At 40.3% G+C, this 23,717-nt stretch overlaps 8 non-coding genes across 8 annotated transcripts; all 8 read left to right on the forward strand.

The window, feature by feature from the left end:
* Window positions 1-2,559: 2,559 nt before the first annotated feature.
* TRNAS-AGA (transfer RNA serine (anticodon AGA)) lies at window positions 2,560-2,641 on the forward strand. The gene has a single exon. It is a non-coding gene; the product is annotated as a tRNA-Ser (tRNA).
* Window positions 2,642-6,580: 3,939 nt separating this feature from the next.
* Window positions 6,581-6,662, forward strand: TRNAS-AGA (transfer RNA serine (anticodon AGA)). Its single transcript has one exon. It is a non-coding gene; the product is annotated as a tRNA-Ser (tRNA).
* Window positions 6,663-10,601: 3,939 nt separating this feature from the next.
* Window positions 10,602-10,683, forward strand: TRNAS-AGA (transfer RNA serine (anticodon AGA)). Its single transcript has one exon. It is a non-coding gene; the product is annotated as a tRNA-Ser (tRNA).
* A 1,281-nt stretch (window positions 10,684-11,964) lies between these two features.
* On the forward strand, window positions 11,965-12,036 carry TRNAH-GUG (transfer RNA histidin (anticodon GUG)). The gene has a single exon. It is a non-coding gene; the product is annotated as a tRNA-His (tRNA).
* Window positions 12,037-14,623: 2,587 nt separating this feature from the next.
* TRNAS-AGA (transfer RNA serine (anticodon AGA)) lies at window positions 14,624-14,705 on the forward strand. The gene has a single exon. It is a non-coding gene; the product is annotated as a tRNA-Ser (tRNA).
* A 1,281-nt stretch (window positions 14,706-15,986) lies between these two features.
* TRNAH-GUG (transfer RNA histidin (anticodon GUG)) lies at window positions 15,987-16,058 on the forward strand. The gene has a single exon. It is a non-coding gene; the product is annotated as a tRNA-His (tRNA).
* A 2,588-nt stretch (window positions 16,059-18,646) lies between these two features.
* On the forward strand, window positions 18,647-18,728 carry TRNAS-AGA (transfer RNA serine (anticodon AGA)). The gene has a single exon. It is a non-coding gene; the product is annotated as a tRNA-Ser (tRNA).
* A 3,940-nt stretch (window positions 18,729-22,668) lies between these two features.
* On the forward strand, window positions 22,669-22,750 carry TRNAS-AGA (transfer RNA serine (anticodon AGA)). Its single transcript has one exon. It is a non-coding gene; the product is annotated as a tRNA-Ser (tRNA).
* The last annotated feature ends 967 nt before the right edge of the window (window positions 22,751-23,717 follow it).

Here is a 23,717-nt window from a genome sequence, read left to right on the forward strand (position 1 = left end):
GTGTTAATTTTACAGAATTAGCAAATGTACCAGTGGTTTTTGTAAAATGTCTATTAAAAACAGATCCTTTCAAATATTTAAACCATCTAACAACAAATGATTTAAACTTGCATGATTATAAGCTGTAGCTATAATGTATTTACTTACATAAATTATCGTTCTTGAACCTATTGGGGGTGGAGGGGGAGCGGAGCTCACCCCCAGGTGCAGTTGAGTGACCTGTGTTGTGGCTCTCTAGAGGGAAGGCACAAATTTTGCTGTCACCCAGCCCAATCCAGACGTGTATTGGGGCCAGGTTTCAGGCAAATAGAGCAGTAAGTGCAGAGACATGTTCACTCTCTAAAAGTGGCATTTCTAAAATAGTAAAGTTAAATCCAACCTCACCAGTAAGTAGGATTTTCAATAAATAAATAAAGCTACTCCTCTCCGATATGGAATTACCAAATAAAAAGTATAGGGGAATACACAGAGCTAACCTATGAGAGGGGTAGACCTCACAGTAGTGAAAAATGAAATAGACTGTTTGGTACTTACAGGACACGCGAACCACCAAAGTACATATCTTATTTTTTACTTACATAGCATCATGCACCTAGGACTACCTAGGGCCTACCTTAGGTGTAAATTATATGTAATAAAAGGGGAGTTTAAGGCTTGGCAAGTAGGCTGGGACTCCCCTGGGAGACCCCTGAGTCTATGCCCAGAACCATAACTCTGCCAGTCGAGTACTTACCTAAAAGCCGATAACTCACTTTTCTTCCATAGGCTAACATTGAGTGGTTTCACTTGGAAATTCTTCTAAGTGGTGTGGAGTTTTGGAACTTTAAAATATTCATCTAAAATCAGCCGAACAACGAATTCTGATTTACTCACCTGTTATCAGGAGAGACCTCAGTGCTGCATCTTGGAGCTCAGTACTGACCCTGAAAAGTAATTTTAACCGTACTTACCAGTAACTCGAATTTCCTTCCATGGGATATCATTGCCTGCTTTTTGCTGAAAATTTTCTAAGTGTCGATTTTTGAAACTTACAAATATTCTTTAAAAATCGTACCAACTGTGAAAACGTAATTGTTTACCTGTTTTAGATAGATGTCCCAGTACTGAGCCTAGGAGCCCAGCACTGGATTACAAAAGTAACGAGAACGTACTTTACCCGTAACTTGAATTTTCTTCCATAGGAAACCATTGACTGTTTTTCTGTGAAATTTCTTCTAAGTGTCGATTTTGCAAACATGTAAATATTCCTTAAAAATCGCCTGTATAACTTAAACGCAGTTTCTCAACTGCTTACAGGTGGTACAGTAGTGCTGGATCTAGGATCCAACACTGACCTAGAAAAAGTAACCATAACCCCACTTACCTGCTAAGTGAATTTCCTTCCATAGGATAACATTGGTAATTTGATCAGCAAAAGTTTCTAAGTGTCAACTTTTAAAATAGCAAAATATTGCTTAAAAATCACAACAGTAACTAAAACGAATTTACTCACTTGTTTCCAAGAACTGTCCCAGGACTGAATCTAGGATCCAGTCCTGGATTTAGAAAAGTAATCCTGAAAGTAATTAATTGCATATAACTTAAAATTCCCATTGAGCTCAATGTATTATTGTGATTCAAATTGTGTTGCCTATTGCAATAAACTGTAACTATGACTTGCAAAAGTCAATTGCCTATTGCAAAGTATTTAACTAAAGCATCTCATTCTGAGAAAGTATATTTTGATACCTATTGTTGGTTCTAAAATAAAACAACAATATCTTTTGTATGCAAACCAATGGCCTAGAGTTCAGTTCTTGAGTGTGTGAGACCATTTGCTGACTGAGTGTGTACAACAAATGTTTTACACTGTACTCTGATACTGCCTTACTGCTCGGCAAGCTACCACTTTAGAGAGTAAGGTTATATCTAACTTTAGCCTCTGCCAAACCTCTGGGGACTGGGGACTCTGTGCACACTGTACCTATTTGGGAACAGTATATACAGAGCCACTTTCTCACAGTAGTGATAAAGTGATTAGAGTCCTAAGGCCAACATAAAGATACAGCAAAACGTGAGGTGAAAAGCAAAAAGGTTGCTGGTAGGCCACCTTAAGGATGCCAGGTCTAACAAAAACTGAACTAAGGATAACATGAGTAAAACATCAGGTTTCTCTACTGCATTTGGTGAGACAAGTGGGCCTTCTTTTATCTTCCATTCAAGCAATCTTTGACAGACCCCTTTATTATAGAGCTTTTCAAGGATTAAAGATAAGGCACTTACAAAGGAGTCCCAAATATTCAGAGATGGTTGACTTCTGTAATATGGGTCGTAGACTAAAAGCAGCGCAAAAACAGAGTGCAACAGGGTCCCAAAAACTTGAGTGCCACAAGAGAGTTTGAATGCAAGCGTATCCTTTTACAGATCCAGAGATATACTCATGCAATTTTTGTTTTTAGGACAGACCGTGCATGATGAAAAAAACATTGTTTTTAAAAAGCGCATTGCAGAATATCAGTACTTTGATGTGGGAACACTTCAAAACTTTCAAACAAAATATTTGTAGGCCGCTTACAGCAAGTTGTTGTGGCCGAGTGGTTAAGGCGATGGACTAGAAATCCATTGGGGTATCCCCGCGCAGGTTCGAATCCTGCCAACAACGAGAATCTTTTTATTATCGGCTACAATTTCAGAAGTTAACCTTTAGTATTTCTTCCATTTCAGTTTTATAAATAGGTGGCTTATTTTTGTGTCACTATTGCCTCTCCACATATTTGTTATCGCTACCTCTTTCATGTCTTTGCTACACCTCATTCCTACTTTAGCACTGGTGTAAACGCTTCAAATTATTATACGGTTGCTCTCTCATTCATACCTGCGCATGCACTTGAAAGTTACTTTACCAATAAAAGACGCAAAGAGAGAAATAGAACAAAAGTGCTGGCTGGATTGGCAAACACACTTCATAAAACTGCATTTTCTTTTTTATTCTCCCCCGTGTTACATGCTTAACCTCCCCATGTGTAATTTCTCTTAACCTGCTGTCCCAGGAAGAGAATTTCATCTACAGGCTCTTTCTGTGTTTTTTTCCCTAGTCTGTCTTTCCCATTTCTTAGCTGTGTAACTGTTCCTTTACGCGCTCTATTTAAACGCCATCAATCTCATTTGAGCTCCTTGCTCCCGCTTCTGTTTTCTCCACCTCTCATACTGCCAGTTCTCTCTTTCTCTGTGGTTGGTGGCTACTTTCCTGAGCTTCCGAAGCCACGTGGTTCCTGCCTCTTGTTGTCAGACTTGAATTGGAAAAGGAACCATATTAACAAGCCTTTACCACTCACACACGGCGGAAGTTTATACTTTAATTCAGTGAGCTAAGAAAAGCGTGTTGTGGGTCCCCTACGAGCCATGGTGCTTGCTTCATCATGATTTGGCACCAGTCATTAGCCGCAGCTCTGCTAATGAGCCACTGAGGTCAGTTTCAATATTTACTCAAAAACATAACCATGCAGCCCACCCCTCAACTGTGTATTTATCTTGCTTTTCTGCTGTTCGTGTGATTAGCTGGGAGGAGCTCACGGCGACATCCTCCCTATAAAAGTGTAGATGGATCACTCTCTAACTCTTTCTTGCTTCACATACAAATGGCTTGAAAGGTGCAGGGAAGATGCAGGTCTAATAGACAGAATAGAAGGCCTGTGCCAGGTGGGTTTCTCTGCATTGGTGTCCCATCACAGGTCCGCAAGTGTAATGTGTGCTCTTTGACTTCTGGCATTTCACAAGCAGGCGGCCAGGAAACGGTTTCAGCCTATCAACCACTGAGGAGACGCAGCCTCTGAATGAGGAATGAGGAAGCAATGAATACATCCAGCCTATCACAGGAACAGCCCTGAGTGTTCCGAATTATAAATTCTCCATGTCATTGTATGTCGTTGAGCCCAAGTAGCTCGCCGTGATCGTATAGTGGTTAGTACTCTGCGTTGTGGCCGCAGCAACCTCGGTTAGAATCCGAGTCACGGCATTGTGGTTGGTAATGTCACGGCAGTTGGGTGTTAATTTTACAGAATTAGCAAATGTACCAGTGGTTTTTGTAAAATGTCTATTAAAAACAGATCCTTTCAAATATTTAAACCATCTAACAACAAATGATTTAAACTTGCATGATTATAAGCTGTAGCTATAATGTATTTACTTACATAAATTATCGTTCTTGAACCTATTGGGGGTGGAGGGGGAGCGGAGCTCACCCCCAGGTGCAGTTGAGTGACCTGTGTTGTGGCTCTCTAGAGGGAAGGCACAAATTTTGCTGTCACCCAGCCCAATCCAGACGTGTATTGGGGCCAGGTTTCAGGCAAATAGAGCAGTAAGTGCAGAGACATGTTCACTCTCTAAAAGTGGCATTTCTAAAATAGTAAAGTTAAATCCAACCTCACCAGTAAGTAGGATTTTCAATAAATAAATAAAGCTACTCCTCTCCGATATGGAATTACCAAATAAAAAGTATAGGGGAATACACAGAGCTAACCTATGAGAGGGGTAGACCTCACAGTAGTGAAAAATGAAATAGACTGTTTGGTACTTACAGGACACGCGAACCACCAAAGTACATATCTTATTTTTTACTTACATAGCATCATGCACCTAGGACTACCTAGGGCCTACCTTAGGTGTAAATTATATGTAATAAAAGGGGAGTTTAAGGCTTGGCAAGTAGGCTGGGACTCCCCTGGGAGACCCCTGAGTCTATGCCCAGAACCATAACTCTGCCAGTCGAGTACTTACCTAAAAGCCGATAACTCACTTTTCTTCCATAGGCTAACATTGAGTGGTTTCACTTGGAAATTCTTCTAAGTGGTGTGGAGTTTTGGAACTTTAAAATATTCATCTAAAATCAGCCGAACAACGAATTCTGATTTACTCACCTGTTATCAGGAGAGACCTCAGTGCTGCATCTTGGAGCTCAGTACTGACCCTGAAAAGTAATTTTAACCGTACTTACCAGTAACTCGAATTTCCTTCCATGGGATATCATTGCCTGCTTTTTGCTGAAAATTTTCTAAGTGTCGATTTTTGAAACTTACAAATATTCTTTAAAAATCGTACCAACTGTGAAAACGTAATTGTTTACCTGTTTTAGATAGATGTCCCAGTACTGAGCCTAGGAGCCCAGCACTGGATTACAAAAGTAACGAGAACGTACTTTACCCGTAACTTGAATTTTCTTCCATAGGAAACCATTGACTGTTTTTCTGTGAAATTTCTTCTAAGTGTCGATTTTGCAAACATGTAAATATTCCTTAAAAATCGCCTGTATAACTTAAACGCAGTTTCTCAACTGCTTACAGGTGGTACAGTAGTGCTGGATCTAGGATCCAACACTGACCTAGAAAAAGTAACCATAACCCCACTTACCTGCTAAGTGAATTTCCTTCCATAGGATAACATTGGTAATTTGATCAGCAAAAGTTTCTAAGTGTCAACTTTTAAAATAGCAAAATATTGCTTAAAAATCACAACAGTAACTAAAACGAATTTACTCACTTGTTTCCAAGAACTGTCCCAGGACTGAATCTAGGATCCAGTCCTGGATTTAGAAAAGTAATCCTGAAAGTAATTAATTGCATATAACTTAAAATTCCCATTGAGCTCAATGTATTATTGTGATTCAAATTGTGTTGCCTATTGCAATAAACTGTAACTATGACCTGCAAAAGTCAATTGCCTATTGCAAAGTATTTAACTAAAGCATCTCATTCTGAGAAAGTATATTTTGATACCTATTGTTGGTTCTAAAATAAAACAACAATATCTTTTGTATGCAAACCAATGGCCTAGAGTTCAGTTCTTGAGTGTGTGAGACCATTTGCTGACTGAGTGTGTACAACAAATGTTTTACACTGTACTCTGATACTGCCTTACTGCTCGGCAAGCTACCACTTTAGAGAGTAAGGTTATATCTAACTTTAGCCTCTGCCAAACCTCTGGGGACTGGGGACTCTGTGCACACTGTACCTATTTGGGAACAGTATATACAGAGCCACTTTCTCACAGTAGTGATAAAGTGATTAGAGTCCTAAGGCCAACATAAAGATACAGCAAAACGTGAGGTGAAAAGCAAAAAGGTTGCTGGTAGGCCACCTTAAGGATGCCAGGTCTAACAAAAACTGAACTAAGGATAACATGAGTAAAACATCAGGTTTCTCTACTGCATTTGGTGAGACAAGTGGGCCTTCTTTTATCTTCCATTCAAGCAATCTTTGACAGACCCCTTTATTATAGAGCTTTTCAAGGATTAAAGATAAGGCACTTACAAAGGAGTCCCAAATATTCAGAGATGGTTGACTTCTGTAATATGGGTCGTAGACTAAAAGCAGCGCAAAAACAGAGTGCAACAGGGTCCAAAAACTTGAGTGCCACAAGAGAGTTTGAATGCAAGCGTATCCTTTTACAGATCCAGAGATATACTCATGCAATTTTTATTTTTAGGACAGAACGTGCATGATGAAAAAAACATTGTTTTTAAAAAGCGCATTGCAGAATATCAGTACTTTGATGTGGGAAAACTTCAAAACTTTCAAACAAAATATTTGTAGGCAGCTTACAGCAAGTTGTTGTGGCCGAGTGGTTAAGGCGATGGACTAGAAATCCATTGGGGTATCCCCGCGCAGGTTCGAATCCTGCCAACAACAAGATTCTTTTTATTATCGGCTACAATTTCAGAAGTTAACCTTTAGTATTTCTTCCATTTCAGTTTTATAAATAGGTGGCTTATTTTTGTGTCACTATTGCCTCTCCACATATTTGTTATCACTACCTCTTTCATGTCTTTGCTACACCTCATTCCTACTTTAGCACTGGTGTAAACGCTTCAAATTATTATACGGTTGCTCTCTCATTCATACCTGCGCATGCACTTGAAAGTTACTTTACCAATAACAGACGCAAAGAGAGAAATAGAACAAAAGTGCCTGCTGGATTGGCAAACACACTTCATAAAACTGCATTTTCTTTTTTATTCTCCCCCGTGTTACATGCTTAACCTCCCCATGTGTAATTTCTCTTAACCTGCTGTCCCAGGAAGAGAATTTCATCTACAGGCTCTTTCTGTGTTTTTTTCCCTAGTCTGTCTTTCCCATTTCTTAGCTGTGTAACTGTTCCTTTACGCGCTCTATTTAAACGCCATCAATCTCATTTGAGCTCCTTGCTCCCGCTTCTGTTTTCTCCACCTCTCATACTGCCAGTTCTCTCTTTCTCTGTGGTTGGTGGCTACTTTCCTGAGCTTCCGAAGCCACGTGGTTCCTGCCTCTTGTTGTCAGACTTGAATTGGAAAAGGAACCATATTAACAAGCCTTTACCACTCACACACGGCGGAAGTTTATACTTTAATTCAGTGAGCTAAGAAAAGCGTGTTGTGGGTCCCCTACGAGCCATGGTGCTTGCTTCATCATGATTTGGCACCAGTCATTAGCCGCAGCTCTGCTAATGAGCCACTGAGGTCAGTTTCAATATTTACTCAAAAACATAACCATGCAGCCCACCCCTCAACTGTGTATTTATCTTGCTTTTCTGCTGTTCGTGTGATTAGCTGGGAGGAGCTCACGGCGACATCCTCCCTATAAAAGTGTAGATGGATCACTCTCTAACTCTTTCTTGCTTCACATACAAATGGCTTGAAAGGTGCAGGGAAGATGCAGGTCTAATAGACAGAATAGAAGGCCTGTGCCAGGTGGGTTTCTCTGCATTGGTGTCCCATCACAGGTCCGCAAGTGTAATGTGTGATCTTTGACTCCTGGCATTTCACAAGCAGGCGGCCAGGAAACGGTTTCAGCCTATCAACCACTGAGGAGACGCAGCCTCTGAATGAGGAATGAGGAAGCAATGAATACATCCAGCCTATCACAGGAACATCCCTGAGTGTTCCGAATTATAAATTCTCCATGTCATTGTATGTCGTTGAGCCCAAGTAGCTCGCCGTGATCGTATAGTGGTTAGTACTCTGCATTGTGGCCGCAGCAACCTCGGTTCGAATCCGAGTCACGGCATTGTGGTTGGCAATGTCACGGCAGTTGGGTGTTAATTTTACAGAATTAGCAAATGTACCAGTGGTTTTTGTAAAATGTCTATTAAAAACAGATCCTTTCAAATATTTAAACCATCTAACAACAAATGATTTAAACTTGCATGATTATAAGCTGTAGCTATAATGTATTTACTTACATAAATTATCGTTCTTGAACCTATTGGGGGTGGAGGGGGAGCGGAGCTCACCCCCAGGTGCAGTTGAGTGACCTATGTTGTGGCTCTCTAGAGGGAAGGCACAAATTTTGCTGTCACCCAGCCCAATCCAGACGTGTATTGGGGCCAGGTTTCAGGCAAATAGAGCAGTAAGTGCAAAGACATGTTCACTCTCTAAAAGTGGCATTTCTAAAATAGTAAAGTTAAATCCAACCTCACCAGTAAGTAGGATTTTCAATAAATAAATAAAGCTACTCCTCTCCGATATGGAATTACCAAATAAAAAGTATAGGGGAATACACAGAGCTAACCTATGAGAGGGGTAGACCTCACAGTAGTGAAAAATGAAATAGACTGTTTGGTACTTACAGGACACGCGAACCACCAAAGTACATATCTTATTTTTTACTTACATAGCATCATGCACCTAGGACTACCTAGGGCCTACCTTAGGTGTAAATTATATGTAATAAAAGGGGAGTTTAAGGCTTGGCAAGTAGGCTGGGACTCCCCTGGGAGACCCCTGAGTCTATGCCCAGAACCATAACTCTGCCAGTCGAGTACTTACCTAAAAGCCGATAACTCACTTTTCTTCCATAGGCTAACATTGAGTGGTTTCACTTGGAAATTCTTCTAAGTGGTGTGGAGTTTTGGAACTTTAAAATATTCATCTAAAATCAGCCGAACAACGAATTCTGATTTACTCACCTGTTATCAGGAGAGACCTCAGTGCTGCATCTTGGAGCTCAGTACTGACCCTGAAAAGTAATTTTAACCGTACTTACCAGTAACTCGAATTTCCTTCCATGGGATATCATTGCCTGCTTTTTGCTGAAAATTTTCTAAGTGTCGATTTTTGAAACTTACAAATATTCTTTAAAAATCGTACCAACTGTGAAAACGTAATTGTTTACCTGTTTTAGATAGATGTCCCAGTACTGAGCCTAGGAGCCCAGCACTGGATTACAAAAGTAACGAGAACGTACTTTACCCGTAACTTGAATTTTCTTCCATAGGAAACCATTGACTGTTTTTCTGTGAAATTTCTTCTAAGTGTCGATTTTGCAAACATGTAAATATTCCTTAAAAATCGCCTGTATAACTTAAACGCAGTTTCTCAACTGCTTACAGGTGGTACAGTAGTGCTGGATCTAGGATCCAACACTGACCTAGAAAAAGTAACCATAACCCCACTTACCTGCTAAGTGAATTTCCTTCCATAGGATAACATTGGTAATTTGATCAGCAAAAGTTTCTAAGTGTCAACTTTTAAAATAGCAAAATATTGCTTAAAAATCACAACAGTAACTAAAACGAATTTACTCACTTGTTTCCAAGAACTGTCCCAGGACTGAATCTAGGATCCAGTCCTGGATTTAGAAAAGTAATCCTGAAAGTAATTAATTGCATATAACTTAAAATTCCCATTGAGCTCAATGTATTATTGTGATTCAAATTGTGTTGCCTATTGCAATAAACTGTAACTATGACCTGCAAAAGTCAATTGCCTATTGCAAAGTATTTAACTAAAGCATCTCATTCTGAGAAAGTATATTTTGATACCTATTGTTGGTTCTAAAATAAAACAACAATATCTTTTGTATGCAAACCAATGGCCTAGAGTTCAGTTCTTGAGTGTGTGAGACCATTTGCTGACTGAGTGTGTACAACAAATGTTTTACACTGTACTCTGATACTGCCTTACTGCTCGGCAAGCTACCACTTTAGAGAGTAAGGTTATATCTAACTTTAGCCTCTGCCAAACCTCTGGGGACTGGGGACTCTGTGCACACTGTACCTATTTGGGAACAGTATATACAGAGCCACTTTCTCACAGTAGTGATAAAGTGATTAGAGTCCTAAGGCCAACATAAAGATACAGCAAAACGTGAGGTGAAAAGCAAAAAGGTTGCTGGTAGGCCACCTTAAGGATGCCAGGTCTAACAAAAACTGAACTAAGGATAACATGAGTAAAACATCAGGTTTCTCTACTGCATTTGGTGAGACAAGTGGGCCTTCTTTTATCTTCCATTCAAGCAATCTTTGACAGACCCCTTTATTATAGAGCTTTTCAAGGATTAAAGATAAGGCACTTACAAAGGAGTCCCAAATATTCAGAGATGGTTGACTTCTGTAATATGGGTCGTAGACTAAAAGCAGCGCAAAAACAGAGTGCAACAGGGTCCAAAAACTTGAGTGCCACAAGAGAGTTTGAATGCAAGCGTATCCTTTTACAGATCCAGAGATATACTCATGCAATTTTTATTTTTAGGACAGAACGTGCATGATGAAAAAAACATTGTTTTTAAAAAGCGCATTGCAGAATATCAGTACTTTGATGTGGGAAAACTTCAAAACTTTCAAACAAAATATTTGTAGGCAGCTTACAGCAAGTTGTTGTGGCCGAGTGGTTAAGGCGATGGACTAGAAATCCATTGGGGTATCCCCGCGCAGGTTCGAATCCTGCCAACAACAAGATTCTTTTTATTATCGGCTACAATTTCAGAAGTTAACCTTTAGTATTTCTTCCATTTCAGTTTTATAAATAGGTGGCTTATTTTTGTGTCACTATTGCCTCTCCACATATTTGTTATCGCTACCTCTTTCATGTCTTTGCTACACCTCATTCCTACTTTAGCACTGGTGTAAACGCTTCAAATTATTATACGGTTGCTCTCTCATTCATACCTGCGCATGCACTTGAAAGTTACTTTACCAATAACAGACGCAAAGAGAGAAATAGAACAAAAGTGCCTGCTGGATTGGCAAACACACTTCATAAAACTGCATTTTCTTTTTTATTCTCCCCCGTGTTACATGCTTAACCTCCCCATGTGTAATTTCTCTTAACCTGCTGTCCCAGGAAGAGAATTTCATCTACAGGCTCTTTCTGTGTTTTTTTCCCTAGTCTGTCTTTCCCATTTCTTAGCTGTGTAACTGTTCCTTTACGCGCTCTATTTAAACGCCATCAATCTCATTTGAGCTCCTTGCTCCCGCTTCTGTTTTCTCCACCTCTCATACTGCCAGTTCTCTCTTTCTCTGTGGTTGGTGGCTACTTTCCTGAGCTTCCGAAGCCACGTGGTTCCTGCCTCTTGTTGTCAGACTTGAATTGGAAAAGGAACCATATTAACAAGCCTTTACCACTCACACACGGCGGAAGTTTATACTTTAATTCAGTGAGCTAAGAAAAGCGTGTTGTGGGTCCCCTACGAGCCATGGTGCTTGCTTCATCATGATTTGGCACCAGTCATTAGCCGCAGCTCTGCTAATGAGCCACTGAGGTCAGTTTCAATATTTACTCAAAAACATAACCATGCAGCCCACCCCTCAACTGTGTATTTATCTTGCTTTTCTGCTGTTCGTGTGATTAGCTGGGAGGAGCTCACGGCGACATCCTCCCTATAAAAGTGTAGATGGATCACTCTCTAACTCTTTCTTGCTTCACATACAAATGGCTTGAAAGGTGCAGGGAAGATGCAGGTCTAATAGACAGAATAGAAGGCCTGTGCCAGGTGGGTTTCTCTGCATTGGTGTCCCATCACAGGTCCGCAAGTGTAATGTGTGATCTTTGACTCCTGGCATTTCACAAGCAGGCGGCCAGGAAACGGTTTCAGCCTATCAACCACTGAGGAGACGCAGCCTCTGAATGAGGAATGAGGAAGCAATGAATACATCCAGCCTATCACAGGAACAGCCCTGAGTGTTCCGAATTATAAATTCTCCATGTCATTGTATGTCGTTGAGCCCAAGTAGCTCGCCGTGATCGTATAGTGGTTAGTACTCTGCGTTGTGGCCGCAGCAACCTCGGTTCGAATCCGAGTCACGGCATTGTGGTTGGCAATGTCACGGCAGTTGGGTGTTAATTTTACAGAATTAGCAAATGTACCAGTGGTTTTTGTAAAATGTCTATTAAAAACAGATCCTTTCAAATATTTAAACCATCTAACAACAAATGATTTAAACTTGCATGATTATAAGCTGTAGCTATAATGTATTTACTTACATAAATTATCGTTCTTGAACCTATTGGGGGTGGAGGGGGAGCGGAGCTCACCCCCAGGTGCAGTTGAGTGACCTATGTTGTGGCTCTCTAGAGGGAAGGCACAAATTTTGCTGTCACCCAGCCCAATCCAGACGTGTATTGGGGCCAGGTTTCAGGCAAATAGAGCAGTAAGTGCAAAGACATGTTCACTCTCTAAAAGTGGCATTTCTAAAATAGTAAAGTTAAATCCAACCTCACCAGTAAGTGGGATTTTCAATAAATAAATAAAGCTACTCCTCTCCGATATGGAATTACCAAATAAAAAGTATAGGGGAATACACAGAGCTAACCTATGAGAGGGGTAGACCTCACAGTAGTGAAAAATGAAATAGACTGTTTGGTACTTACAGGACACGCGAACCACCAAAGTACATATCTTATTTTTTACTTACATAGCATCATGCACCTAGGACTACCTAGGGCCTACCTTAGGTGTAAATTATATGTAATAAAAGGGGAGTTTAAGGCTTGGCAAGTAGGCTGGGACTCCCCTGGGAGACCCCTGAGTCTATGCCCAGAACCATAACTCTGCCAGTCGAGTACTTACCTAAAAGCCGATAACTCACTTTTCTTCCACAGGCTAACATTGAGTGGTTTCACTTGGAAATTCTTCTAAGTGGTGTGGAGTTTTGGAACTTTAAAATATTCATCTAAAATCAGCCGAACAACGAATTCTGATTTACTCACCTGTTATCAGGAGAGACCTCAGTGCTGCATCTTGGAGCTCGGTACTGACCCTGAAAAGTAATTTTAACCGTACTTACCAGTAACTCGAATTTCCTTCCATGGGATATCATTGCCTGCTTTTTGCTGAAAATTTTCTAAGTGTCGATTTTTGAAACTTACAAATATTCTTTAAAAATCGTACCAACTGTGAAAACGTAATTGTTTACCTGTTTTAGATAGATGTCCCAGTACTGAGCCTAGGAGCCCAGCACTGGATTACAAAAGTAACGAGAACGTACTTTACCCGTAACTTGAATTTTCTTCCATAGGAAACCATTGACTGTTTTTCTGTGAAATTTCTTCTAAGTGTCGATTTTGCAAACATGTAAATATTCCTTAAAAATCGCCTGTATAACTTAAACGCAGTTTCTCAACTGCTTACAGGTGGTACAGTAGTGCTGGATCTAGGATCCAACACTGACCTCGAAAACGTAACCATAACCCCACTTACCTGCTAAGTGAATTTCCTTCCATAGGATAACATTGGTAATTTGATCAGCAAAAGTTTCTAAGTGTCAACTTTTAAAATAGCAAAATATTGCTTAAAAATCACAACAGTAATTAAAACGAATTTACTCACTTGTTTCCAAGAACTGTCCCAGGACTGAATCTAGGATCCAGTCCTGGATTTAGAAAAGTAATCCTGAAAGTAATTAATTGCATATAACTTAAAATTCCCATTGAGCTCAATGTATTATTGTGATTCAAATTGTGTTGCCTATTGCAATAAACTGTAACTATGACCTGCAAAAGTCAATTGCCTATTGCAAAGTATTTAACTAAAGCATCTCATTCTGAGAAAGTATATTTTGATACCTATTGTTGGTTCTAAAATAAAACAACAATATCTTTTGTATGCAAACCAATGGCCTAGAGTTCAGTTCTTGAGTGTGTGAGACCATTTGCTGACTGAGTGTGTACAACAAATGTTTTACACTGTACTCTGATACTGCCTTACTGCTCGGCAAGCTACCACTTTAGAGAGTAAGGTTATATCTAACTTTAGCCTCTGCCAAACCTCTGGGGACTGGGGACTCTGTGCACACTGTACCTATTTGGGAACAGTATATACAGAGCCACTTTCTCACAGTAGTGATAAAGTGATTAGAGTCCTAAGGCCAACATAAAGATACAGCAAAACGTGACGTGAAAAGCAAAAAGGTTGCTGGTAGGCCACCTTAAGGATGCCAGGTCTAACAAAAACTGAACTAAGGATAACATGAGTAAAACATCAGGTTTCTCTACTGCATTTGGTGAGACAAGTGGGCCTTCTTTTATCTTCCATTCAAGCAATCTTTGACAGACCCCTTTATTATAGAGCTTTTCAAGGATTAAAGATAAGGCACTTACAAAGGAGTCCCAAATACTCAGAGATGGTTGACTTCTGTAATATGGGTCGTAGACTAAAAGCAGCGCAAAAACAGAGTGCAACAGGGTCCAAAAAACTTGAGTGCCACAAGAGAGTTTGAATGCAAGCGTATCCTTTTACAGATCCAGAGATATACTCATGCAATTTTTGTTTTTAGGACAGAACGTGCATGATGAAAAAAACATTGTTTTTAAAAAGCGCATTGCAGAATATCAGTACTTTGATGTGGGAAAACTTCAAAACTTTCAAACAAAATATTTGTAGGCATCCTACAGCAAGTTGTTGTGGCTTAGTGGTTAAGGTGATGGACTAGAAATCCATTGGGGTATCCCCGCGCAGGATCGAATCCTGCCAACAACGAGAATCTTTTTATTATCGGCTACAATTTCAGAAGTTAACCTTTAGTATTTCTTCCATTTCAGTTTTATAAATAGGTGGCTTATTTTTGTGTCACTATTGCCTCTCCACATATTTGTTATCGCTACCTCTTTCATGTCTTTGCTACACCTCATTCCTACTTTAGCACTGGTGTAAACGCTTCAAATTATTATACGGTTGCTCTCTCATTCATACCTGCGCATGCACTTGAAAGTTACTTTACCAATAAAAGACGCAAAGAGAGAAATAGAACAAAAGTGCTGGCTGGATTGGCAAACACACTTCATAAAACTGCATTTTCTTTTTTATTCTCCCCCGTTTTACATGCTTAACCTCCCCATGTGTAATTTCTCTTAACCTGCTGTCCCAGGAAGAGAATTTCATCTACAGGCTCTTTCTGTGTTTTTTTCCCTAGTCTGTCTTTCCCATTTCTTAGCTGTGTAACTGTTCCTTTACGCGCTCTATTTAAACGCCATCAATCTCATTTGAGCTCCTTGCTCCCGCTTCTGTTTTCTCCACCTCTCATACTGATAGTTCTCTCTTTCTCTGTGGTTGGTGGCTACTTTCCTGAGCTTCCGAAGCCACGTGGTTCCTGCCTCTTGTTGTCAGACTTGAATTGGAAAAGGAACCATATTAACAAGCCTTTACCACTCACACACGGCGGAAGTTTATACTTTAATTCAGTGAGCTAAGAAAAGCGTGTTGTGGGTCCCCTACGAGCCATGGTGCTTGCTTCATCATGATTTGGCACCAGTCATTAGCCGCAGCTCTGCTAATGAGCCACTGAGGTCAGTTTCAATATTTACTCAAAAACATAACCATGCAGCCCACCCCTCAACTGTGTATTTATCTTGCTTTTCTGCTGTTCGTGTGATTAGCTGGGAGGAGCTCACGGCGACATCCTCCCTATAAAAGTGTAGATGGATCACTCTCTAACTCTTTCTTGCTTCACATACAAATGGCTTGAAAGGTGCAGGGAAGATGCAGGTCTAATAGACAGAATAGAAGGTCTGTGCCAGGTGGGTTTCTCTGCATTGGTGTCCCATCACAGGTCCGCAAGTGTAATGTGTGATCTTTGACTCCTGGCATTTCACAAGCAGGCGGCCAGGAAACGGTTTCAGCCTATCAACCACTGAGGAGACGCAGCCTCTGAATGAGGAATGAGGAAGCAATGAATACATCCAGCCTATCACAGGAACAGCCCTGAGTGTTCCGAATTATAAATTCTCCATGTCACTGTATGTCGTTGAGCCCAAGTAGCTCGCCGTGATCGTATAGTGGTTAGTACTCTGCGTTGTGGCCGCAGCAACCTCGGTTCGAATCCGAGTCACGGCATTGTGGTTGGCAATGTCACGGCAGTTGGGTGTTAATTTTACAGAATTAGCAAATGTACCAGTGGTTTTTGTAAAATGTCTATTAAAAACAGATCCTTTCAAATATTTAAACCATCTAACAACAAATGATTTAAACTCGCATGATTATAAGCTGTAGCTATAATGTATTTACTTACATAAATTATCGTTCTTGAACCTATTGGGGGTGGAGGGGGAGCGGAGCTCACCCCCCAGGTGCAGTTGAGTGACCTGTGTTGTGGCTCTCTAGAGGGAAGGCACAAATTTTGCTGTCACCCAGCCCAATCCAGACGTGTATTGGGGCCAGGTTTCAGGCAAATAGAGCAGTAAGTGCAGAGAAATGTTCACTCTCTAAAAGTGGCATTTCTAAAATAGTAAAGTTAAATCCAACCTCACCAGTAAGTAGGATTTTCAATAAATAAATAAAGCTACTCCTCTCCGATATGGAATTACCAAATTAAAAGTATAGGGGAATACACAGAGCTAACCTATGAGAGGGGTAGACCTCACAGTAGTGAAAAATGAAATAGACTGTTTGGTACTTACAGGACACGCGAACCACCAAAGTACATATCTTATTTTTTACTTACATAGCATCATGCACCTAGGACTACCTAGGGCCTATCTTAGGTGTAAATTATATGTAATAAAAGGGGAGTTTAAGGCTTGGCAAGAAGGCTGGGACTCCCCTGGGAGACCCCTGAGTCTATGCCCAGAACCATAACTCTGCCAGTCGAGTACTTACCTAAAAGCCGATAACTCACTTTTCTTCCATAGGCTAACATTGAGTGGTTTCACTTGGAAATTCTTCTAAGTGGTGTGGAGTTTTGGAACTTTAAAATATTCATCTAAAATCAGCCGAACAACGAATTCTGATTTACTCACCTGTTATCAGGAGAGACCTCAGTGCTGCATCTTGGAGCTCGGTACTGACCCTGAAAAGTAATTTTAACCGTACTTACCAGTAACTCGAATTTCCTTCCATGGGATATCATTGCCTGCTTTTTGCTGAAAATTTTCTAAGTGTCGATTTTTGAAACTTACAAATATTCTTTAAAAATCGTACCAACTGTGAAAACGTAATTGTTTACCTGTTTTAGATAGATGTCCCAGTACTGAGCCTAGGAGCCCAGCACTGGATTACAAAAGTAACGAGAACGTACTTTACCCGTAACTTGAATTTTCTTCCATAGGAAACCATTGACTGTTTTTCTGTGAAATTTCTTCTAAGTGTCGATTTTGCAAACATGTAAATATTCCTTAAAAATCGCCTGTATAACTTAAACGCAGTTTCTCAACTGCTTACAGGTGGTACAGTAGTGCTGGATCTAGGATCCAACACTGACCTAGAAAAAGTAACCATAACCCCACTTACCTGCTAAGTGAATTTCCTTCCATAGGATAACATTGGTAATTTGATCAGCAAAAGTTTCTAAGTGTCAACTTTTAAAATAGCAAAATATTGCTTAAAAATCACAACAGTAACTAAAACGAATTTACTCACTTGTTTCCAAGAACTGTCCCAGGACTGAATCTAGGATCCAGTCCTGGATTTAGAAAAGTAATCCTGAAAGTAATTAATTGCATATAACTTAAAATTCCCATTGAGCTCAATGTATTATTGTGATTCAAATTGTGTTGCCTATTGCAATAAACTGTAACTATGACCTGCAAAAGTCAATTGCCTATTGCAAAGTATTTAACTAAAGCATCTCATTCTGAGAAAGTATATTTTGATACCTATTGTTGGTTCTAAAATAAAACAACAATATCTTTTGTATGCAAACCAATGGCCTAGAGTTCAGTTCTTGAGTGTGTGAGACCATTTGCTGACTGAGTGTGTACAACAAATGTTTTACACTGTACTCTGATACTGCCTTACTGCTCGGCAAGCTACCACTTTAGAGAGTAAGGTTATATCTAACTTTAGCCTCTGCCAAACCTCTGGGGACTGGGGACTCTGTGCACACTGTACCTATTTGGGAACAGTATATACAGAGCCACTTTCTCACAGTAGTGATAAAGTGATTAGAGTCCTAAGGCCAACATAAAGATACAGCAAAACGTGAGGTGAAAAGCAAAAAGGTTGCTGGTAGGCCACCTTAAGGATGCCAGGTCTAACAAAAACTGAACTAAGGATAACATGAGTAAAACATCAGGTTTCTCTACTGCATTTGGTGAGACAAGTGGGCCTTCTTTTATCTTCCATTCAAGCAATCTTTGACAGACCCCTTTATTATAGAGCTTTTCAAGGATTAAAGATAAGGCACTTACAAAGGAGTCCCAAATATTCAGAGATGGTTGACTTCTGTAATATGGGTCGTAGACTAAAAGCAGCGCAAAAACAGAGTGCAACAGGGTCCCAAAAACTTGAGTGCCACAAGAGAGTTTGAATGCAAGCGTATCCTTTTACAGATCCAGAGATATACTCATGCAATTTTTGTTTTTAGGACAGACCGTGCATGATGAAAAAAACATTGTTTTTAAAAAGCGCATTGCAGAATATCAGTACTTTGATGTGGGAACACTTCAAAACTTTCAAACAAAATATTTGTAGGCCGCTTACAGCAAGTTGTTGTGGCCGAGTGGTTAAGGCGATGGACTAGAAATCCATTGGGGTATCCCCGCGCAGGTTCGAATCCTGCCAACAACGAGAATCTTTTTATTATCGGCTACAATTTCAGAAGTTAACCTTTAGTATTTCTTCCATTTCAGTTTTATAAATAGGTGGCTTATTTTTGTGTCACTATTGCCTCTCCACATATTTGTTATCGCTACCTCTTTCATGTCTTTGCTACACCTCATTCCTACTTTAGCACTGGTGTAAACGCTTCAAATTATTATACGGTTGCTCTCTCATTCATACCTGCGCATGCACTTGAAAGTTACTTTACCAATAAAAGACGCAAAGAGAGAAATAGAACAAAAGTGCTGGCTGGATTGGCAAACACACTTCATAAAACTGCATTTTCTTTTTTATTCTCCCCCGTGTTACATGCTTAACCTCCCCATGTGTAATTTCTCTTAACCTGCTGTCCCAGGAAGAGAATTTCATCTACAGGCTCTTTCTGTGTTTTTTTCCCTAGTCTGTCTTTCCCATTTCTTAGCTGTGTAACTGTTCCTTTACGCGCTCTATTTAAACGCCATCAATCTCATTTGAGCTCCTTGCTCCCGCTTCTGTTTTCTCCACCTCTCATACTGCCAGTTCTCTCTTTCTCTGTGGTTGGTGGCTACTTTCCTGAGCTTCCGAAGCCACGTGGTTCCTGCCTCTTGTTGTCAGACTTGAATTGGAAAAGGAACCATATTAACAAGCCTTTACCACTCACACACGGCGGAAGTTTATACTTTAATTCAGTGAGCTAAGAAAAGCGTGTTGTGGGTCCCCTACGAGCCATGGTGCTTGCTTCATCATGATTTGGCACCAGTCATTAGCCGCAGCTCTGCTAATGAGCCACTGAGGTCAGTTTCAATATTTACTCAAAAACATAACCATGCAGCCCACCCCTCAACTGTGTATTTATCTTGCTTTTCTGCTGTTCGTGTGATTAGCTGGGAGGAGCTCACGGCGACATCCTCCCTATAAAAGTGTAGATGGATCACTCTCTAACTCTTTCTTGCTTCACATACAAATGGCTTGAAAGGTGCAGGGAAGATGCAGGTCTAATAGACAGAATAGAAGGCCTGTGCCAGGTGGGTTTCTCTGCATTGGTGTCCCATCACAGGTCCGCAAGTGTAATGTGTGATCTTTGACTCCTGGCATTTCACAAGCAGGCGGCCAGGAAACGGTTTCAGCCTATCAACCACTGAGGAGACGCAGCCTCTGAATGAGGAATGAGGAAGCAATGAATACATCCAGCCTATCACAGGAACAGCCCTGAGTGTTCCGAATTATAAATTCTCCATGTCATTGTATGTCGTTGAGCCCAAGTAGCTCGCCGTGATCGTATAGTGGTTAGTACTCTGCGTTGTGGCCGCAGCAACCTCGGTTAGAATCCGAGTCACGGCATTGTGGTTGGTAATGTCACGGCAGTTGGGTGTTAATTTTACAGAATTAGCAAATGTACCAGTGGTTTTTGTAAAATGTCTATTAAAAACAGATCCTTTCAAATATTTAAACCATCTAACAACAAATGATTTAAACTTGCATGATTATAAGCTGTAGCTATAATGTATTTACTTACATAAATTATCGTTCTTGAACCTATTGGGGGTGGAGGGGGAGCGGAGCTCACCCCCAGGTGCAGTTGAGTGACCTGTGTTGTGGCTCTCTAGAGGGAAGGCACAAATTTTGCTGTCACCCAGCCCAATCCAGACGTGTATTGGGGCCAGGTTTCAGGCAAATAGAGCAGTAAGTGCAGAGACATGTTCACTCTCTAAAAGTGGCATTTCTAAAATAGTAAAGTTAAATCCAACCTCACCAGTAAGTAGGATTTTCAATAAATAAATAAAGCTACTCCTCTCCGATATGGAATTACCAAATAAAAAGTATAGGGGAATACACAGAGCTAACCTATGAGAGGGGTAGACCTCACAGTAGTGAAAAATGAAATAGACTGTTTGGTACTTACAGGACACGCGAACCACCAAAGTACATATCTTATTTTTTACTTACATAGCATCATGCACCTAGGACTACCTAGGGCCTACCTTAGGTGTAAATTATATGTAATAAAAGGGGAGTTTAAGGCTTGGCAAGTAGGCTGGGACTCCCCTGGGAGACCCCTGAGTCTATGCCCAGAACCATAACTCTGCCAGTCGAGTACTTACCTAAAAGCCGATAACTCACTTTTCTTCCATAGGCTAACATTGAGTGGTTTCACTTGGAAATTCTTCTAAGTGGTGTGGAGTTTTGGAACTTTAAAATATTCATCTAAAATCAGCCGAACAACGAATTCTGATTTACTCACCTGTTATCAGGAGAGACCTCAGTGCTGCATCTTGGAGCTCAGTACTGACCCTGAAAAGTAATTTTAACCGTACTTACCAGTAACTCGAATTTCCTTCCATGGGATATCATTGCCTGCTTTTTGCTGAAAATTTTCTAAGTGTCGATTTTTGAAACTTACAAATATTCTTTAAAAATCGTACCAACTGTGAAAACGTAATTGTTTACCTGTTTTAGATAGATGTCCCAGTACTGAGCCTAGGAGCCCAGCACTGGATTACAAAAGTAACGAGAACGTACTTTACCCGTAACTTGAATTTTCTTCCATAGGAAACCATTGACTGTTTTTCTGTGAAATTTCTTCTAAGTGTCGATTTTGCAAACATGTAAATATTCCTTAAAAATCGCCTGTATAACTTAAACGCAGTTTCTCAACTGCTTACAGGTGGTACAGTAGTGCTGGATCTAGGATCCAACACTGACCTAGAAAAAGTAACCATAACCCCACTTACCTGCTAAGTGAATTTCCTTCCATAGGATAACATTGGTAATTTGATCAGCAAAAGTTTCTAAGTGTCAACTTTTAAAATAGCAAAATATTGCTTAAAAATCACAACAGTAACTAAAACGAATTTACTCACTTGTTTCCAAGAACTGTCCCAGGACTGAATCTAGGATCCAGTCCTGGATTTAGAAAAGTAATCCTGAAAGTAATTAATTGCATATAACTTAAAATTCCCATTGAGCTCAATGTATTATTGTGATTCAAATTGTGTTGCCTATTGCAATAAACTGTAACTATGACTTGCAAAAGTCAATTGCCTATTGCAAAGTATTTAACTAAAGCATCTCATTCTGAGAAAGTATATTTTGATACCTATTGTTGGTTCTAAAATAAAACAACAATATCTTTTGTATGCAAACCAATGGCCTAGAGTTCAGTTCTTGAGTGTGTGAGACCATTTGCTGACTGAGTGTGTACAACAAATGTTTTACACTGTACTCTGATACTGCCTTACTGCTCGGCAAGCTACCACTTTAGAGAGTAAGGTTATATCTAACTTTAGCCTCTGCCAAACCTCTGGGGACTGGGGACTCTGTGCACACTGTACCTATTTGGGAACAGTATATACAGAGCCACTTTCTCACAGTAGTGATAAAGTGATTAGAGTCCTAAGGCCAACATAAAGATACAGCAAAACGTGAGGTGAAAAGCAAAAAGGTTGCTGGTAGGCCACCTTAAGGATGCCAGGTCTAACAAAAACTGAACTAAGGATAACATGAGTAAAACATCAGGTTTCTCTACTGCATTTGGTGAGACAAGTGGGCCTTCTTTTATCTTCCATTCAAGCAATCTTTGACAGACCCCTTTATTATAGAGCTTTTCAAGGATTAAAGATAAGGCACTTACAAAGGAGTCCCAAATATTCAGAGATGGTTGACTTCTGTAATATGGGTCGTAGACTAAAAGCAGCGCAAAAACAGAGTGCAACAGGGTCCCAAAAACTTGAGTGCCACAAGAGAGTTTGAATGCAAGCGTATCCTTTTACAGATCCAGAGATATACTCATGCAATTTTTGTTTTTAGGACAGACCGTGCATGATGAAAAAAACATTGTTTTTAAAAAGCGCATTGCAGAATATCAGTACTTTGATGTGGGAACACTTCAAAACTTTCAAACAAAATATTTGTAGGCCGCTTACAGCAAGTTGTTGTGGCCGAGTGGTTAAGGCGATGGACTAGAAATCCATTGGGGTATCCCCGCGCAGGTTCGAATCCTGCCAACAACGAGAATCTTTTTATTATCGGCTACAATTTCAGAAGTTAACCTTTAGTATTTCTTCCATTTCAGTTTTATAAATAGGTGGCTTATTTTTGTGTCACTATTGCCTCTCCACATATTTGTTATCGCTACCTCTTTCATGTCTTTGCTACACCTCATTCCTACTTTAGCACTGGTGTAAACGCTTCAAATTATTATACGGTTGCTCTCTCATTCATACCTGCGCATGCACTTGAAAGTTACTTTACCAATAAAAGACGCAAAGAGAGAAATAGAACAAAAGTGCTGGCTGGATTGGCAAACACACTTCATAAAACTGCATTTTCTTTTTTATTCTCCCCCGTGTTACATGCTTAACCTCCCCATGTGTAATTTCTCTTAACCTGCTGTCCCAGGAAGAGAATTTCATCTACAGGCTCTTTCTGTGTTTTTTTCCCTAGTCTGTCTTTCCCATTTCTTAGCTGTGTAACTGTTCCTTTACGCGCTCTATTTAAACGCCATCAATCTCATTTGAGCTCCTTGCTCCCGCTTCTGTTTTCTCCACCTCTCATACTGCCAGTTCTCTCTTTCTCTGTGGTTGGTGGCTACTTTCCTGAGCTTCCGAAGCCACGTGGTTCCTGCCTCTTGTTGTCAGACTTGAATTGGAAAAGGAACCATATTAACAAGCCTTTACCACTCACACACGGCGGAAGTTTATACTTTAATTCAGTGAGCTAAGAAAAGCGTGTTGTGGGTCCCCTACGAGCCATGGTGCTTGCTTCATCATGATTTGGCACCAGTCATTAGCCGCAGCTCTGCTAATGAGCCACTGAGGTCAGTTTCAATATTTACTCAAAAACATAACCATGCAGCCCACCCCTCAACTGTGTATTTATCTTGCTTTTCTGCTGTTCGTGTGATTAGCTGGGAGGAGCTCACGGCGACATCCTCCCTATAAAAGTGTAGATGGATCACTCTCTAACTCTTTCTTGCTT

Source organism: Triturus cristatus, chromosome 12, assembly GCF_964204655.1.
Source record: "Triturus cristatus chromosome 12, aTriCri1.1, whole genome shotgun sequence".
Classification (NCBI taxonomy): Eukaryota; Metazoa; Chordata; class Amphibia; order Caudata; family Salamandridae; genus Triturus; species Triturus cristatus.